Raw genomic sequence first — 16,182 nt, forward strand, 5'->3', positions numbered from 1 at the left:
GACCTTAGAGGAGAGAAAAAGACTCTCACTGACCCCCTGCCCAGCGAGGCACCTCCTCCCCAGTTTGGTCTTGGGGCAGGAGATTTGGAGAGCAGCTTCCAGCTGCTGGAGAACAGTCCAGCCCTGTTTGCCTCAAAACTTGCCTTTTTCCTCTCTTTGGCCAGAGGTTGTGGCCAAGGGGTCCTGCTAGTGGATTAGGACGGTTCCTGCCTGTGTCCACCTGGGCTGAGCCACTGACATAACTGAAACTTGAGAATGTCACAACGTAATTTGTTCCATGAAGTGAGTGGAAAGGTCTAGAAGTCTGAGGATCTTGTCCTTGTCCCAACCTTTTTCCTTTGCTGGGCTTCCATTCCCTTGTCTGAAATATTTATGCATTCGGGAAGCAGAGCTGACCCCTCGGCCTGTGCCAAGTTCTGTGTCTGGTGCTGGGATGTAAAGATGCCCCACCTGGGTCCCCACTTTCCAGGATTCAAGTTGAGTGGACAATGTGATGTGCAAATATGTCCCTGCCAAGGACAGTGATGTAGAGTGGAGTTGTGGACATTGAATTGGAGAAAGAAAATTATGTAACCATCAGGCATCATGAAGAAGGGTGAGAAGATGGGGATATTTAAGAGAAAGTCTCACCTTTAATGGTGAGGAGTCAAGAGATATTGTCTAAAGTTGACACACGAAGAAATAGAAGTGTTATATATATGGATATATATGGAGGAAACGACCAGAAGAACTCAAATAAGAAATAATGATAATCAATCCTACTGAGTGTTCACCACATACCAGGTGTCGTTCTAAGTGTGCGTCGATTCACTGAATCCTTGAACAGTCTATCTACAAGGTAGATGCTATCATCATCACTCCCATTTCATGGATGAGGAGACTGAGGCACAGAGATGTTAGTAACTGTAAGGGGTGGGTACTGGATGTAAACCCTAGGATGTCTGACTCCCAGAGGCCTTAACCAACTCTTAACCATCAAAAATTTGTGCCCTCAAAACTTCAAAAAAGTTTTCTGGATGATGTAGCTGGAGTGGGGAGAGAGGGAGAGACCATTTCTTTTCTATCTTTGCTACTAATATATTTGTTACCATTTGCATGAATTACTTTGTTTCAACACATATACAAGTAAACAACAAGGAGCACTAATTCTGAAGTCAGACAGAGATGGTTCCTGTCCTGGCTTTACTACTTCCTGGCTGTGTGCCCTGGAATAAAGTATTTAATCTCTCTGTGCCTGTTTCTTCCTTTGGAAAATGGGGGTGAAAAAAATGCTGATAAAAGTGGGGAGGTCTTAGTAAGCTCATGTATGCACAACACTGAGCACATGGCCTGGCCCAGAGCCAGTGCTCAACAAATGTCTGCTTCTCTTAGGCACAGAGCAGGGGAAGCTACTCCATCGGAGGGAGCCTGGGAAAGCTTCCCAGAAGAGGTTGTGTTTGAATTGGTTCTTAAAGGATGTATAGGAGTGCTCTAGGTGGAAGGGCAGTTCAGGCAGAGTGAGCATGGAGGCTCGGGATAGTGTGGGGTGTGGGGAGCTGTGTACTGTTCAGGGGGCCTGGAAGGTCGGATGGGAGCTGGTGGGAGAAGCATCTGGAGGTCAGACCTGGGAGGATTGCAGGGCCTTATCATGTAACTCCTTGAGGCTGAGTTAAATTTATCCCAAGGACAGCAGGGGCCCATGGAAGGGTTTGAGCAGGGGTGGGGTGACCTGGTTGGCTTTAAGTTGTAGAAAGACAGCTCAGCTGCCACAGGGAGAATGGGCAGGAGGGGAGACCCCGGAGCCCCTTGCTGTCGTCCAGGTGATGAGGCCCAGAAGAGGGAGACGGGATGTCAGCAGTGCCCTCCGACCTGCGCCCGGCGGTCTCCTCTTTGGTCCCATCTGGTCGGGGTGGCCGGGATGACCTCCACCTCACAGCTCGAGGCCACTGCTCTGAAGGCCCGCGGAGCTGGCTGGAGAAGAAGCTGATTCCAGCCTGCGAAGGGGAAGCAGAAATATTTGCTCAGCTGCAAAGACAAGCTCACGAGTCTTTCCTTCCACAAGAAGGGGGAAGACACTGGCCTGGGTTGGGGTCCACCACGGTCCTCCCCCTGGTCTCCAGAGTTTGCCCCTCCCCCGTCATGCCTTGGAGCCATCCAGAAAAAGGGTCCTTCCTCCCTGAGACAAGCCCTCTGAGGTCTGAAGTCAGCAACTGTGACCCCTTTTTCCTTTTCTTCTCTCATCACACACCCCCAATTCTTTCATCTTTCCTCATGTGATGGGCCCTGACCTTTACTTTTATTTTTAGAGAAAAGTCCAGATTCAGCAGTCATTGATTCCAATCTTTTTTCAGCTGGCTGACACAGACAAGGCACCATCAGGGTTTAGAGCCAGGGCTTTGATGTGAGTTGGCCTGAGCTTGAATCTCAGTTTGGCTGCCTCTCTGCTGTGTGACCTTGGGCAAGTCACTTAATCTCTCTGAGTCTCACTGGGCCTCTTCTCTAAATAGATACTCAGAACCACTTTCTCAAAGGGTTGTTATAAAGATTAAATGAGCAAATACGTCTAAAGCACTTGGACAGTGCCTGGTGCATAGTAGGTGCTCAATAAATGGTAGCTCCTATTTTCTGTGTCTCTGGACACCTCAGTATGGTTTCATTTTCCTCTGACACAATGGTTCCAGGCAGCTGTCCATTCGTCAATTGTCATGACCTTGACTTCTGGGTGAACACCAAGATGGCCTCAGTGATCCTTGCCTCTTGCTCTCATGCCTTGTGTCATCCCCTCCCCTTGAATGGAACTGGCTTCTAACCAACCAAGTACAGCAGAGGTGATGGGATATCACCTCCATGATGATGTTACATGAGATCCTGGCTTGCTTCTTGCTAGACTCTCTCCCTTGCTAGCTTGGATGGAGCAAGCTTCCATGTCATGAGCTGTCCAAGGTGAGACCTGTGTGGTGAGAGCTGAGGATGGTCCCCACGGCCAGCAAGACAGCCCAGATGGAGCTGAATCCTGCTGACAACCATGTGAACTTGGAAGTGGATCCCTCTCCCGCGATGAGCTCCCTGCCCCGGCTAACGCTGTGATTGCAGCCCTCCAGGGGGCCCAGCTAAGCTGTGCCCAGACTCCTGACCCATGAAACTCTGAGATAATAAATGTGTGTTGTTCTAAGGGTACTAAGTTTGTGGTACTATTGTTAATGCAGCAACAGATAACTAATACAACTTCTGAGGGTGCATAAGGGCCCAAATTGCAGTGGGCTGGCAGAATTACAAATTCTTTAAAACAGCTGGTGCGGCAGCAGTGGGTGCAGCAAGGTAGCTCTGCTAACAATAGTAACTAGCAATGAGTGAATGTTTGCTCTGTTCCTTGCTCTGTACCGAACCCCTTCTCTGCTTCGTCTCTTCTTCACTACAACCTTATGAACAACAACTATTACCCCATTAAACAGATGGCAAAGCTGAGGTTCAGAGCCGTTCAGCCGCTTATCCAAGGCTGAGGGTGGAAGTCTGAGATTGGCAGACCCAGGACGGCTAAGATATAGGAAGACCCCTGCACCCCACCTCCACACTGTAACGGGGTCTGAATTCTGTGCAGGGGGTTGAGGCGGCAGCAGCCAGGCCTGGCTTTGTGTGGTTCTGCAGCTTCCTAGCTGGGCAAGCTTGGGCAAGTCACCACCCCTCTCTGAGCCCTTTTCTCCTGGAATGTGAGATTGACAATACCGTCTTGGTGATTAGATTTGTGCCGGAGACGACTAGCTATCCCTCACCACTTATCATCTTTTTTTCCTTTTATTAATAGACTCTGGCTGAGTGCCGATACGCACGTCTGGAGACAGTTCGCGGTCTTTGCAGCAAGGTAAGGCCATTGGAAGGTGAGTGGAAGTGAGGTGGGCAACCTTCAGATTCCAGCCGCTTGCCTGCCCACCATGCTCTCTTGCTCCTTCCTGCCGGCAGGAGCAGGACCCTGAGGCTGGTGGGACCCTGATGCTGGGTGGAATAAGCTTCTACCAAGTCGATGAGGAAATTGAGGAAATTCCTCCTCAGGAAATTGAGGAGCAACAAGACAGAAGGAGGCTGGGAAGCTTAGACCATCGTGGGGAGCTGGCCCACACACCCTGGACCTTCTGTCTACCTCTGGACACGAGAGAGAAGCGAGCCCCCTTCCTGCTGGGCCGCTGTGTTTCCGAGCCTTTTTGTTTTGGTGGCAGAGCCTATGCCCAGACTGCTACAGATGGCAAATGCAAAGCCCTTAGTAAGTAAACAGGGGCTGCTGCCCTGCATCCTGGGGGTGGGCGTGGGGTAAGGATCAGGGATGGGGGCTGAAGGGGTTCTGCTGATCTGTGACCCTCTGCTTGGCACCTCCGAGGGTGGGGAGTAGGGGTTCTCTTATTCAGAGCCAGACACATCCACGTCCCCAAATCAGATCCACACTGAGCTCGTGGGCAGTTTTAGCCACAGATTTCCTGAACTGTTTGAGCCTTACCCCAAAATGGTGCAGAAGAAGAGGCCTGGCATTCACAACATGAGAAGTGGGGAGGGAGAAAGGCCCCACAGGTAAGGCCTTCAGGGGGGTTTCATGTGGACGCCCCCCATCTCCCCAGTTCTCTCCATTTCTCCAAACCTATTTAATCCTCCCCCCCACTGGGCAGCTTAAACAGCAGTAATTATTGCCTCAGTTCTGGAGGCTGGAAGTCCAAGGGCAAGGTTGGTTCCTTCTGAAGGATGGGAGGGAGAAACTGTTCCATGCCTCTCTCCCGGCTTCGGGTGGTTTGCTGGCCATCTTTGGTGTTCTTTCGCTTACAGAGCAACACCCTGATCTCTGCCTTCATCTTCATTGACGTTCTCCCTGTGTGTGTGTGTCTGTGTCCAAACTTCCCCCCCCCTTTTTTTTTTTTTGCGGTACGCGGGCCTCTCACTGTCGTGGCCTCTCCCGCTGCGGAGCACAGGCTCCGGACGCACAGGCTCAGTGGCCATGGCTCACGGGCCCAGCTACTCCGCGGCATGTGGGATCTTCCCGGACCGGGGCACGAACCCCTGTCCCCTGCATCGGCAGGCGGACTCTCAACCACTGCACCACCAGGGAAGCCCCCAACTTCCCCTTTTTATGACACCCATTATGTTGGATTAGGACCCAGTCTACTTCAGTAGGACCTCATCTTAACCGGTTACATCTACAATGACCTTATTTCCAGATAAGGAAACTCTGAGGTACTGAGGGTTAGGACTTCAATAGAGGAATTGTCGGGGGGAGACATAATTCTAACCATAACACTATCTGCGGCCTCTCCCTGTGGCTTGGGCTTCTCACAGTATGGTGGCTGTGAGCACCCCCAGCGCAAGTGTTCAGAGAGACACAGGTCGAAGCTGCAAGGCTTCTTCTGATCTACTCTCTGAAATCACATAGCATCACTTCTGCTGTATTCTGTGGGTCAGAAGCGAGTCACAAGGCCATTGCAGACTCAGAGGAAGAGACCACTCCAGAGTGTGAATACCGCGAGGCATGCTGGGAACTACATTTGGAAGCAAGCCACCCCAGTTCTGTGGCAAGCTCACACATCTCCTGCACCCCAGATGGAAGTGCCTTCTATCCCTGTTTTTGCCCACCCCAGGTCACTCACAGGGTTGGCACAAGGGTAGTTGCTTAATAAATTTTTGTTGCACTAAATTACGTTGTGATAGGGTCTGCTCCATCAGCAGGAAATTGACGGGGAACAGCCTCTTCCCATGGCTCCTTGTTCCCTGCAGACCCCTTTTCCTTGGAAATTGGAGGCTGGGTTGGGGGGGCCAGGTTCTGGGACCCAAAGGACTCGAAGCCAGAGCACAGCAGACTGCTTTTTCCTGCCCACGCACCTGGACCCAGCACTCAGGGAAAAAGCCCCCCAGGCAGGCTGGGTTTGCCAAGCCCAGAAAGAGGGAGACCTAATTTGAAATATTTTCTAAATCCTCCATGTAGAGGTTCTGCAGCCCCTGCCCCCCACTTCTGCTCTAGGGAGAGAGAAAAGGCAGCCAGAGGAAGAGAAGGAGTGGGTTTCCAGTCTGTTTATATTTCAGGCTATTTTGAAACCCCCTGAAGGCACTCACACACAGGGCCGCTTTTAAATGCACCAGGAAGTGCCCCGGAATGGAAACTGGAGTTGGAGGAATGCAGGGGCACTGCGTTGCCCGTTCTGGTGTTCTGTCCCTCAAACAACCACCAATTCAGTCCTTTCAATGCCCAAGTCATAGCCCCTCTGGCCGGAAGGGCTCTTAAAGGTCATCCCTTTCCGCCTTTCTCCTTCCTCCCCACCAAATATTTACTGAATATCTCAGCATCTTTGTTGTGTCAGTTATAGGACTCTTTTGGCCACTAGAAATATAAAAAAAGTACCTAAGCTGATCTAGATGACAAACCAAGGGGGAGTTTATGGCTCAGTTCGCTTCAAAGTTTAAGGAGTGTTGGCTTCAGGTATGGCTGGATCCAGCTGTTCCAGCCATGTTGTCAAGGCCTGGTCTTGGAACATCCCTTGGCTCTGCTGCCTTCATGGTGGCCTTGTTCTCAGCATTGTAAGGAGGCAAGATGGCTGCCAGCCACTCCAGATCCTTATCTTCAAGTCCCTCAGATGATCTTAAGATGTTATGTTCGAACTGGCCAGGCTTAGTCACATGTACCCCTTACCCCCACCCCAAGCTGGGAATAGAGTCAACTCTGCCTGAAGTTCAGAGGCACAACTTCTACCCAACTCTCATCCCCAGATACCAGGCAGCAGACCATAAATGTGCTCTCATCGCAATAAAATGGTGCCCACGTTCTCCATCTAAAACCTCTTCAGTGATGGAGAGTCCACCAGCACAGAGGCAGCCCTGTCCTTTGATAACTTTATTCAGACTTCTATAATTTCTCTTATTCTGCTTTAGTGTAATTTGGTTGTTCATCCGTCTCCCCTATCAAACTCCTTTCTTTCTGTAACTCCAGCACCTAGCACAGGGCCTGGCACATAGTAGGTGCTCAATAAGTGTTCACCAAATAAAGAAATAATGTCTTCTGTGACTGAGCACACACTATGTGCTAGGTGTTTTATACATATTATCTCATTTGATCCTCATGACCATGACCACTGTCTTAGGTAAATTTCATTGTCCCTCTTCTATGTGTGAAGAAACTGAGGTTCTGAAAGGTTAAGAAATCATTTTTGTTAGTTTGTTTGTTTTGAGGTTTTTTTTTTTTTGTGGTACGCAGGCCTCTCACTGTTGTGGCCTCTCCTGTTGCAGAGCACAGGCTCCGGATGTGCAGGCTCAGCGGCCATGGCTCACAGGCCCAGCCACTCCGCGGCATGTGGGATCTTCCTGGACCGGGGCACAAACCCATGTCCCCTGCATTGGCAGGCGGACTCTCAACCACTGCACCACCAGGGAAGCCCAAGAAATCATTTTAACTAAGGTCAGCCAACAAGAAGATGTGGAACAAGGATTTGAACCCAGGTCTCAGACTTCTACCTGAGGTGGAAGTGGGAGAAGCAGGGAGAAAAGGGCAAGGAATAACAAAGAAGGAGAGCAGAGAGAGTAGGGAGAGAAGAGAACTAAAGACAAAGGAAAGGGGGATTGGGGAAGCCTTGAGTGTTAAGAAGTCTTTCCTCTGATGATTACTCTTAACTTGCTTTCTGGTCACTGACTCCTTAAAGAATCTGATTACAGTTAGTACATTTTAAGGTGGCAATGCATTATAGCACTATGTATATGAAAATATTAAATAAAAGTAAATGCTATCGATATCAATATAGCACATTACGAGTATAAAATTGGATAAATGAAGGAAAAAGGTGATGTAATTTTGTTTGGGGTGTAGGGTACAGTTTAAAAAGAATTTCAGCTTGGGGCATTGATGGTGGGGCAAATTGATTCTCTTCTGACATCTCAGGGAGATTCATACTCCATGTCTGGTTGCCAAGAACAAATTTTTGTTACACTACATGGGCTTCTCATCTTAATAGATGATTTTCTGTTAAGTTTGATAATGGTATTGATGAATAATAAGTGATAAATGTAAGAGTGACGTGAGTCACTAAGGATGGCAACTGGCTGTTCTGCAGTGGCCCTGATTCATGTCATTGTCATTGGATTTGCTTTTAAGATTCAGAATAGATGCCAGGTTGGAGAGTGGGCTCTTGGCCTTTGTTGCTGTGATGTATGGAGTATGAACCACAATGGAAAATAAGATGGAGGTCCTAGATGACAAGTGCACATGAAAGGGTCTTTCTGTGTGTAATTTCAGGGCTTCTGAAGGGCCTCTAAGTTGCACAGGCATATGCAGGTGCGGAAATTACCCCAGACTAGGGGAAAAACACCCCAGAGCATTAGAGGGGACAGTACTCAGAACTCACATAGGGTCTGGAACAGTGCTATTCCCATGTACCAGACTGAGAATCCTCATAATTCACAGGGCATTGGGTAGAGTACTCAGAAGGCTCTTGCTTCAGTATTAGGAATAATTATTCCTATACTGAATGCTGCTCTGGTCTCTCTGAACAAATCTCCAAAGCAAGAATTGAAAAGATCAAACTGTTTCCAAATAATTAAATTGTGTCCCAGAACAAAGATTAAGAATTTTTTTATAGAAATACAAAAATATCCAGCATTCAATAAGGCAAAATTCACAATGTCTGGCATCAAATAAAAAATTACCATTCATGCAAGGAAGAAAGAAAATATGACCCATAATGAAGATAAAAATCAATCAAAACCAATCCAGAATCGATATAGATGTTAGAATTATCAGATAAGGACATAAAACAGTTGTTATAACTGTATTCCATATGTTTAAAATACTAGAAGAAAGATTGAACATCTTAAATAGAGTGATAGAAGATATAAAAAAGGGACTCAGATGAAACAGCTATATATTAAAATTACAGTGTCTGAGATAAAAATACACAGGATGGGGTTGATAGCAAACTAGACATTGCAGAAGAAAAGATCACTGAACTTGAACACATATCAATAAAAACTATTTTATATAAAATCAAAAGGAAACAGGACACAAAAATAAAAATGAATAGAGCATCAGTGATCTGCAGGGCAACCTCAAGCACCCTAATATGTGAGTAAATGGAATCCTTAAAGGGCAGGAGAGAAAATGGATGAGGGAAAGAGGGAATATTAGAAAGAAAAATATTAGAAGAAATAATGACTGACATTTTTCCAAATTGAGCCAAGAATCTCAAAGAACCCTAAGCACAAGAAAGAAGGAAGAAAACTACACCATCACGTCATAATCAAATTGCTCAAAACCAATGGTAAAGAGAAAATCTTAAAAGTAGCCAAAGAAAATAGACACATAATGTAAATACAAAGGAGCAAAGATAAAGGTGACGGCAGATTTCTTCTTAGAGACAATGCAAATGAGAAGTCAGGGGAGCCACGTGTTTAAAGTACTGGAAAAAACCAGTCCCCCAAATTGTCTATCTAGAATTCTATTCTACGGAAAAAATGTTTTTCAAAAATGAAGACAAAATAAAGACTTTTAAAGATATACAAATATACAAAGCCAAAATAATTCATTACCAGCAGATCCACACAGTAGGAAATATTTTTTAAAATATCCTTTAAGCAGAAGAAAAATGATACCAGATGGAATATGGATTTACACAAAGGAAATAAGGACACTGGAAATGATAATTATGACGATTGAAATACAAGGTTTTTTCTTATTATTTAAACTCTTTAAAAGATAACTGCCCAAACAAAAAAATATAGCAAAGCAATGGAAAATTTATAGCATATGTAGATGTATAATGTATGAGAACAATACATTTTGCATCTATATATACATGTGGGATGCTGCTAATGCAGTGCTTAGCTGGAAATTTGTAGCACTAAGTATGTGTATCAGGAAAGGAAAAAGGTCTGAAATCCATGACCTTAGCTTTCACCTAAAGAAACTAGAAAAAGAAGATCAAATTAAAACCAAAGTAAGCAGAAGAAAGAAAATAATAAAAACAGGAGAGGAAGAAGAGAAGAGAAATGGAGGTATACTCTTTTAGGTTCTTATACTATTCATGAAGTGGTATAATATTACTTGGAGATAGAATGATAAGTTAAATGTGTATACTAGAAACCCTAAGACAACCATGAAAATAACAAAACAAAGAGTTATAACTAATAAGCAAAGAAGATAAAAGGAAATCAATTAATCTAAGAAGAAGGCAGAAATAGAGAAATAAAACAAATAACAGATGGGACAATTAGAAAACAAATAATATTGTGGTAGATTTAAACCATATCAACAATCATATTAAATATAAATTATCTGAATACCTCAAAAGACAGACTTCTTAGACTGAACAAAAAGGCAAGACCCAACCATGTGCTGCTTACAAGAAGCTGACTTTAAATATGAGGACACAAATAGGTTAAGAGTAAAATTATAGAAAAAGATATACCATGTAACACTAATGAAAGAAAGCTGGAGTGGCTATATTATTATCAGACAAATTAGATTTCAAAGTGAAGAATTTGACCAGGGATAAAGCAGGTCATTTCATAATTATAAGGGGTCAATTCATCAAGAAGACATAATCCTAAATGTTTATGCACCTAATAAAAGATGTTCAAAATATAAGAAAAAAAACTGATAGAAATGCAAGGAGAAATAGACAAATCTACAAATATAATCAGAGATTTCAATACCTCTCTTTTAATAATCAATAGAACAAGTGGACAAAAATCAGTAAGGCTATAGAAGCCTTGGACATTTTTAGCCGACTTGACTTTAGTGACATAGATAGAACATTCCACCCAAAACAGCAGAATACACATTCTTTTCAAGTGCACAAGGAATGGTTATAAGACAGAGTATATTATGAGCCATAAAACAAGTTCAAAAATTTTAAATGATTTAAGTCATACAAAGAATGCTCACTGACCACAATGGAATTAAATTGGAAATCAATAAGAGAAAGATCTCTGGAAAATCCCTCCAATATCTGAAACTAAATAACACACTTCTAAATAACCCAAAGCTCAAAGAAGAAATTAAAAAGAAATTATAAAATATTTTTTAAAAGAATGAAAGTGAAAACAGCATATCAAAATTTGTGTGAAGCTGCTAACGCAGTACTTAGGTGGAAATGTGTCTAATTATCTGTACCAGAAAAGGAAATAGGTCTGAAATCCATGACCTCAGCCTTCACCTAAAGAAACTAGAGAAAGAAGATCAAATTAAAACCAAAGTAAGTAGAAAAAAAGAAATAATAAAAACAAGAGAGGAAATAAATGAAATAGAAAACAGAAAAGCAAGAGAAACATTAATAAAACCAAAGGCTGGTTATTGAGAAGATCAATACAATTAATAACCTTCTAGTCATAGTGGTCAGGAAAGAAAGAAGTCACAAATTACCAATATCAGCAATGAGAAAGATAACATCCAAAGTCTACAGATATTTAAAGAATAATAAGAGAATATTATTAATAACTTAGTGCCAATAAATTCAATGACTTAGATGAAAAGGACAGGTTCCTTGAAAGACACAAGCTACCGAAGGAGTCTCAGAAAGAAATAGATAAGAAATAAATGTAGCCCTACATCTATTAAAGAAATTGCAGAATACTTAGAAACCGTCACATAAAGAAATCCTCAGCAATCACCAGTGAATTCTACCAAACATTTAAGGAAGAATAACATCAGTTCTGTACAAACTCTTCCACAAAATTAAACAGGAGGGAATACTCCCCTACACATGCTCTGAGGCCAGCATTATTCTTAGGCCAAAACCAGAAAATGACATTAAAAGAAAACTACAGCTAATATCCTTCAAGAACAAAGATGCAAAAATTCTTAATGAAATTTTATCAAATTGGATCCAACTATATATAAAAAGCATAACACATCTAAATAAGTGGGGCTTATCCCAGGAGCGCAAAGTTGGTTTAACATTTGAAAATTAATTATTTAATTCACAATATTAACAAACTGGAAAAGAACTTTATGATCATCCCAACAGATGCAGAAAAAATTTACAAAAACAACACCCATTCCTCATAAAAACTCTCAGCAAAAACTCTCACCACTTCTGTTCAACATTGTACTGGAAGTTCTAGCCAGTGCAATAAGGGAAAATTACAAAAAAAAAAAAAAAAAAAGAAAAGAAAGGCAACCAGGTTGGAATGGAAGAAGTAAAACTGTTGCAGATGACATGATATTGTATGTAGAAAATCCAATGTGCACCAGAATTAATAACTGAATTTAGCAAGATTGCAGGATACAAGGTTAATATAAAAAATTAATTTATTTCTACATAATAGCCATGAACAATCAGAAATTGAAAATCTAAAACACCATTTACACTAGCATCGAAAAATAAAAAATACTGAAAAACGATGTGCAAGACCTGTATCCTAAAAATGACAAAACATTGCTGAGAGAACTTAAAGAAAACCTAAACAAATAGAGAGATATATTACATTCATGGGTTAGAAAACTCAGTATTGTTACAATGTTAATTCTCCTCAAATTGATGTATAGAGTTGAATTCTCAGCAGGCTTTTGTATAGAAATTGACAAGCTGATTCCAAGAGTCACATGGAAATGCAAGGGACCTAAAGCCATCAGTGCAATTTTGAAAAGTGAGAGGACTTACACCACCTGATTTCAAGACTTTTATACAACACTGAGTGGTACTGGCATAAAGATAGATAAATAGGTCAATGGGATAGAAAAGAAAATCCAGAAATAGACACACACCTGTATGGCTAACTGACTCTGCAAAGGCAACTCAGTGGAGAGAGAATAGTCTTTGTATCAAATGGTGTGGAACAATTGAATATTGGCATGCAGGTAGGAGGAAGGAAGGAAAATAAAGAAAAAACGAACAAAAGCAAAGGACTTTCATCTATACTGAATACCATATTAAAACATTAACTCAAAAAGGATCATAGATCTAAGTATAAAATCTAGAGCTATAAAATTCATAGAAGTAAAAAAAAAAAAGATGCAGGCAACATACCAGGCATACGGCCCCACTCCCTCTTTGTGAAGTCCTAGCTCCCCCGTGCACAGCTTAGAGACAGGTGATGAGCTCATGGCAGCAGATCCTCCTTTCATCATCTCAGTGATTTGGGTACCTCTTATTCCCAGACCGCCACTCTCCAAACTTCAGAAGTCGGCCAAGAAAAAAGTGTGAAGAGAAGCCAAAAAAGACACCACAGAGTAGGGGTGGTTTTCCCCTAAGGAAGTGAATATTCTTACCATTAAGCTTCCTAGAAAGAAGTCATCCTTATGGCAGGAAATGAAGACTCCTGGATGGGACTCGATTCAGGGAAGAGGAAATCTTTTCTGTGCTCTGTGGTCTTCAGGGCTGTTGCGACCAGAACTTTGAAGTGCAGACACCACAGAGCGCTCCCGGGGAAGGGGCGAGCTGGGCCCTAGTGTAGGAGCCAGGCCAGTGGCCTGGCCGAGGAGGGCCCTGCTCCTTAGTGGGAAAGGTAGTTTGTGTTTCAGGACCCTCGGAGTGACGCTCATCTGCTAAGAGCTCATAGTCCTTACTGAGGAGGGTGACCCATCTAGTATACCTAAACTTCCAACTTGCTATCAAAAGGAGCCTGGCCTTGGCTGTGCAGTGGGGAATCCAGAGAAAGACCTGTCCCTCACTTGGAAAGGCGTGGTAACAGGGGGAGCAATGACCTCTCTCTGCCCACGGCCCCCATCTGAGGCAGGATTGGTGGTGGCAGCAGAGAACTCCACTGAGGGTCACAGGCAGCAGAGACATGGCCAGGCAGCAGGATGAGGAGGCTGGAGTGGAAGACACAAGCTGGCAGTGACCTAGTCCCCTGGTCCCTTGAGACAACATCAGGAAGGGTTTTCAGTAATAGGCTGGGGAGATGCAGGCTGGAGGTCAGTCTCCATCTGGGTACAATGAGTGGAAACGTAGCCTTGTTTAGAAGCAAGCACAGGGAGTCCCAGACCTACCAGTTATAGCAACAAAGCCATCAAGAACTTTAGGCCAGAGACCAAAGCTATGTGGACTCTCTTTAGCTTGTAGAAGTGAAATTGCTGCTGTCTTCTGGCTGTCTTTTCTCTGATGATCAGCAGTAAACTCTTAAAGCAAATAAATAAATAAATAAATAAATAAAAATTTATAGAAGAAAACATAGGGGGAAATCTTTGTGACCTTGGGTTAGGCAAATATTTCTTAGGTAAGACACCAAAAGCACCATCCATAAAAGAAGCAATGGACAAATTATACTTCACTAAAATATAAAAAAAACTTCTACTATCCAAAAAACACTGTTGTGAGAATGAAAAGATAAGCCACGGATTGGGAATTTTTTTCTAATAAAGGACTTATATCCAGAATACATAAAGAACTGTAAAAATTGTGAGTAAGAGAATATACAACCCAAGTTTTTAAATGGGCAAAAGTTTTGAACAGTTACTTCACCAAAGAAGACATATGGATGGCAAATAAGCATGTGAAAAGATGCTCAATATTATTAGCCATTAGGGAAATGCAAATTAAAGCACAGTGAGATACCACTGCACACCCATCAGAATGGCTGCAATCTAAAAGACTGACCATATCAGGTATTGATGAGATGTGGGACAACTGGAGCTCTTATAGGAATGTGAACTGGCACAAACCCTCTGGAAAAGAGTTTGGCAGTTTCTTATAAAGTTAAAATACACCTAAAATACCGTGGAATCCAATCGTTCTAGTCCAGGTGCTCACCCAAGAGAAAAGAAGTCAGAAGTCTCATATATCCATACAAAGTCTTGTACGTAAACATTCATGGCAGCCTTATTTGTAATAGTCCCAAACTGGAAATAACCAAATATCCATTAACAGGTGAATTGATAAACACATTATGATCTATCCATTCAGTGGAATACTACTCAACAATAAAAAGGTACAAACTCTGGGCCTCCCTGGTGGCGCAGTGGTTGAGAGTCCGCCTGCCGATGCAGGGGATACGGGTTCGTGCCCCGGTCTGGGAGGATCCCATATGCCGCGGAGCGGCTGGGCCCGTGAGCCATGGCCGCTGGGCCTGCGCATCCGGAGCCTGTGCTCCGCAACGGGGGAGGCCACAACAGTGAGAGGCCCGCATACCGCAAAAAAAAAAAAAAAAGGTACAAACTCTGATATACGAGGCAACGTGAATCAATCTCAGTATAATTATGCTGAGTGCAAAAGCCAGGGATGCATACTCTGTGATTCCATTTATGTAAAATTCTAGAAAATGCAAACTAATCTTTAGTGACAGAAAACAGATCCGGGGTTTCCTGGGTTCTTGGGGGACGGAGGAATCAGGCGACTATCTCGTTTGTAGCGCTGGTTTCACAGGTGCACACATATGTCAAAGCTGATCAAACTGTACACTTTGAATAATTGAAGCTATATTATAAAAGCTATATAATAAACAGTCGGTAGGCAGTAAGTCAATACAGCTGTTTTAAAAAGCCGTATTCACTTATTGCCTACCTGCTGTTTATGAACTATTACCTACCATTTACAAAGCGTTTTTGGAACTATGGAGATACACTCATTCATTCAATCAACAAGCACTTTTTTTAAAATTAATTTTTATTGGAGTATAATTGCTTTACAATGTTGTATTTGTTTCTGCTGTACAGCAAAGTGAATCAGTTATACGTATACATATGTCCACTCTTTTTTAGATTTCCTTCCCATTTAGGTCACCACAGATCATTGAGTAGGATTCCCTGTCAACAAGCACTTTTTGAGCACCTACGAGGCTGTTGTATACTCTATATATGCTATATGCAAAGGTCTGGGAATACTTCAGTCAACAAAAGAGAAAAAAAAGTACTGAGCTCCTAGAGATCACATTCTTGGTTGGGGGAGCAGTGAGTGGGGAGACAAATGCTAACAAATAATTTAAATATTTAATATACCAGGCGATGATAATACTATGATGGGAAAAGAAGCAAGGTCAGAGGATAGGGAGTGTGGGGTAGGGGCTGGGTTGCAATTTCTAACAGAGTAGTCAGGGAAGGCCTCAATGACATTTGAGCAGAAACCTGAAGGAGATGAAGAAACAAGGCATGTTGCTGTCTGGGAGGAGGGCTTCTGGACAGAAGGAAGGGTATGTGCAAAGGTCCTGAGGTGAGACTATGCCTGGTGGCTCAAGATGTAGCAAGGATCCCAGTGTGACTGGAGTAGAGTGAGCAAGAAAGCAAGGAGTAGGAGATGAAGTCATGGTTGGGCCAGG

This window comes from Mesoplodon mirus, assembly GCF_964341445.2.
Source record: "Mesoplodon mirus genome assembly, chromosome: 3".
Lineage (NCBI taxonomy): Eukaryota > Metazoa > Chordata > Mammalia > Artiodactyla > Ziphiidae > Mesoplodon > Mesoplodon mirus.